The sequence below is a fragment of the Musa acuminata genome, chromosome BXJ2-11 (assembly GCF_036884655.1).
Source record: "Musa acuminata AAA Group cultivar baxijiao chromosome BXJ2-11, Cavendish_Baxijiao_AAA, whole genome shotgun sequence".
In the NCBI taxonomy this organism is placed as follows: domain Eukaryota; kingdom Viridiplantae; phylum Streptophyta; class Magnoliopsida; order Zingiberales; family Musaceae; genus Musa; species Musa acuminata.
The window spans coordinates 19,927,242-19,931,532 of NC_088348.1; the positions used below are offsets into that span (position 1 = coordinate 19,927,242).

General features: G+C 41.0%; 1 pseudogene; it reads right to left on the reverse strand.

Annotated features, from left to right (window-relative positions):
• Nucleotides 1-255: 255 nt before the first annotated feature.
• Nucleotides 256-4,291, reverse strand: LOC135626340 (uncharacterized; annotated as a pseudogene).

Consider the following 4,291-nt stretch of genomic DNA (forward strand, 5'->3'; position numbering starts at 1 on the left):
TAAAATTATCTTTTTACTAATAAAATTATTAAAAATTAAAAATTAAAATTATTTTTTTATCGATCACTTTTGTATCGAATATGTTGTATTTTTCATCAATACAACTAACTTGACGTTAGGACAAATAAGATTATTTAATTTATTTTTAAAATTATAAAAATTTAAATGTAAATTTTTTAAGTATAAAAACGATGATATTGATAAGATCCAAATATGTAATTTACAAATAGACATATAACATATAAAAATCATGTATATCAACGAGATCATACGAAATGCCAATAACATCAATAACAACCTTCTCTCACAGTCCCAAGATTGCTTCCCTCTGCAGCACTAGCTTATTTTGCAACACACAACATTAGATAGAACTCGGTGCTAACCTGAAGCATATTTTTCATGAAGAGTAACGGGAAACAGAAGCTAATCTCGAACACGATTGGAGAGTGATGGCTGTGAGGCACCTAATAAGAAGCTGAAGAGAAGCTTATTGAACCTGTTGGCGTCCTCCATTTGAGGCAGGTGGCCAGTATTCTGCAATACTTCCAACCTCGCGTTCTCTCCCAAACGCCTGCACTTGTTCATCTGATTCATATTAACTCACATCACCATGTCATCAACAGGGATGATTACCTTGAAGGCAACAGGCAAACACTCACTTTTGCAGCTCGATCGCTTTGGCCACAGGGAAGATCTGATCATGCTCTCCCCAGATGATCAGAACTTGCTGTAAGAGACAGGAATTAGAATAACTTGAAACTTAAATGATGAGCTGAGTCCGTGCAAGGATACGGTAAATATTTATCACCTGGGGAAGAGGAGTGAGGTGGAACTCATCTTTGTTGGCTACGGTGACTCCCTTGATAAGCTCCAGCTTCTCCTCCAGGTTATCGCTAAATAGATTCTGTTAAGGATATAAATCAGGTTGTAGCTCATCCACTAAATTTCTTAGATGCAATTACAATGATTAGAAATTTAATAAAATAATCAAAAGAGTAGGTCTCTGTTTAAATCTTATGCGAGTCATATGTAATTCAGGCGGTGTTTGGCATAACTTGTGCCTTATGTTCTTCTTTTCTAATAGCATGAAAAGCATTTGTAGAAAGACATGCTTGGTGCTCTTGCATTTGTGCATTGCTCTTTAGAAAGAACTTGCAGAAGTTCCTAAATTTTCAGGAAAAAAAAAAGCCCGAATTAGGTAGAAAGTTGAAGAATAGCGACTTCAAGGAAAAAATCGAAATGGGATAAAATGATGATGATGATGCTAAGCATCTTTCCCAAAAAATAGAATAAATAAAACGTAAGTATTTTCTGTATTTGTTTGGTTCTAAAAATGGACTAAAGAATATAAACGCATTGACAAATCAGAGAAAGTTATGTCCAATTAAATTCCTAATATTCAAATTTTGGTGAAAGGCAAGTCAAAATGACATCAAATCTCAGTGAACATAAGATGGACAAGATTGAACATTCTCTTTGTCAGCAGATGTTAATCATTGTCTAATTTCAACCTTTGAATGGGCTCTATTTTTATGAGCTGAAAAAGACATGGAAAGCAAAACAAAAGAATGATGTATACACGTCAACTTAAACAGAGTTCAGAAAGAAAATATAAAAATAATTAATCATTCACTTGCTCCAAAGTGTGTATCTCCTAATATTAAATTAAAGATTCTCTTAAGGAATTCCACGTTACCGAAAAAGATTGATTGCTGTCAACAGACCGCTAACTCTTCTGACTCCAGACTTGTCCTTGGTTATATACACATGCATATATGTCATGTGCGTCTAATAAATAACATACGGAATTCAATTTATAATGTGTGTACCGATTGCAGTCGACGCTCTGGTAATTTCTTTAGCCGCCAGATGATGAGAGCGGTGACAAAATGGCGTCTGTAGGATCCACGGAGATGTCTCACGCAAGGCTCGACAAACCATAGGAAAAGGTCCTTCTCCTAGCCAGCAACGCCCGTGGGACCCACAGCTACGCCCAATGGACCTACACCGACCCACCCACCCCCACCATTCCCCCCCGCCCCATCGGTCTGTCGTCTCGTCTCGCTCAACCAACTTGCGACAACCGGGACCCCACAATTTTTCCCCGTCAAAGCCACGTAAATTCCGTGACTTAAGTCACGAAAAATAGTGGATATAAAACAGATTTCCCCCAAATGGAGAAAAAAAATGGGATTATATATATGTTTGATTTTAAAAAAACTCATTTTTTTGGATATTTCTCAAACCATACACCCCTTCATTTTAATTTTTCTTTAATTATATTTTTAATTAAAAAACTATCCAAACTGTCGCTCCTGTACTCTTCCCCATTGTCATTGTCACCTCTGTCGTCGTCATCGCAACCCGCACCTCTCTCCTCCGCCTCTCCCCTGTTTCCCTGTGATCTGCCCTTTTCCCTTCTTCTTCCTCCTCTTTCTCCTTCCTCCTTCCCCACCATGTCCTCCCATCCGTTCCCTTCCCACCTCCCAACGTGGACGGCGGGCGGCGAACAGATAACGATAGCGACTGGTAGACGACGAGGTGGAGGTGGAGGTGGAGGGGTAATTTTGGTATTTCCTGAATTAAGGATACATGGTCTAGGAAAAATTAAAATGGCCGATATGGTCTGTAAAATACCTAAAATAGGGACATTTACCTGTAGCATGTCCCTGAGGATGAACTCAGGCACGAACAGAGGCGGGCGGTAGACGGCGAGGTGGGCAAGCCTCCTGAGGTCGGCGGTGGTTCGAGGGAGGAGTAGCTCGTCGATGCTGCGCGCCCCGCCGGCCCGCTCCAGCAGCGCGCGGTCGTCGTCCGGCCCCTTCAGCACGTCGGAGCTGGCGATCACCACGCGCTCCACCCACTCCGGGCCCAACCCCCGCGCTACATGGTACGCCACGAACCCCCCGTAGCTAGTCCCGGCCACTGACACCCTCGCCCGGTGCGGGGGCCCGACGCCGAGCACGGCGAGGAGACGGGCGATGGCGGCGGCCTGGAAGGCCTCGGACCGGATCGGGGACCGAGTGGTGGATCCGCCGAAGAATAGGAGGTCCGGCACGACGAGGTCGAAGCGAGCGGCGAGGTGCCAGATCTGCCTGCTCCACTGCCACGTGCCCCGTGGCCCGAAGCCGTGGATCAGAAGGAAGCGGAGGAAGGGGGAAGGAGGGATGACGAGATCCAGCAGTGCACGGTAGTGTCGTCATCGAGGGCGACGGTGTGGGGGCGGAGACCGGCGGCCTTGTAGACGAGGTGGATCAATAGATCGATCACCCACACCATGCTAAACCCATTCCCTCTTTCTCTCTCTCTCTTCTCAGAGGGCACAAGGTATTTACGTAGCCTAGAATAAAGGAGAAATTTAAGAGAGGACAACAGAGACGGAGAACGGTTATAGTGGCCGTTGGTTAGGTGTCATGGAGGGCATATAGAGAAAGTAATTGGGATTATAAGAGAAAATAAATTAATGAAAACAAATAATAAATTGGAGATGGTTTAGATAAAGAATTAATGTTAACAATATGTTTCGTTTAGATTATGATAAAAATGAAAGAAATGAATGCTATATATGCGTATTTAGAATTCATTATCTAAAAATAAGATTAAAGCAAGTTTAAAAAAAATTAACTACATAAAGCGCCCTTAATGATCTGACAATCATAAAGAAAATTTAAAGGATATAAATGCCAAATGTGCTAGTCAAATGATAATTACAAAAGCCAAGTAATAATCCTTTCAAAAATTACAAATGTTAGGGGGGGTTTTACATTTAAGTACTGTGGGGGTTGTGATCATTTAATCCTATTCAATTGTGTACGTTTAGCATATTCTTGGCCAATGCATTCCTAGAATAAATTTCAAATAAGGCTCACCCTACTATGCATATGCTTCCTTCCAATGGCCTCTCCGGTAGGACATTTGAGCTACCCTACTTTGCACATGCTTCCACACCCCGTGTGACATCTGACCTACCATATATTATTTATGCTCTAAATTGATTAATCTGAAAGAAGGATTAAATCTCTTTCATGCGTAGTTACCAGTGGAAAGGTCCGACCGAGTCTGGGGTCATCGGGTCACTGGTCAAAACCGCAGGGTCCGTATATTTAATTAAAAATATTTAAAATTATGTAATAAAAAAATAAATATTATGATTAAGAAAAAATAAACCATTTTATAAAAATGAAAAATATTGATAAAAATGATAATGTTAATCAAATATTAGACATAAATTGTAATGTGGATTAAACAACATGTATTAATATCTTTATGAGGCACAAGATCAATTATTAGA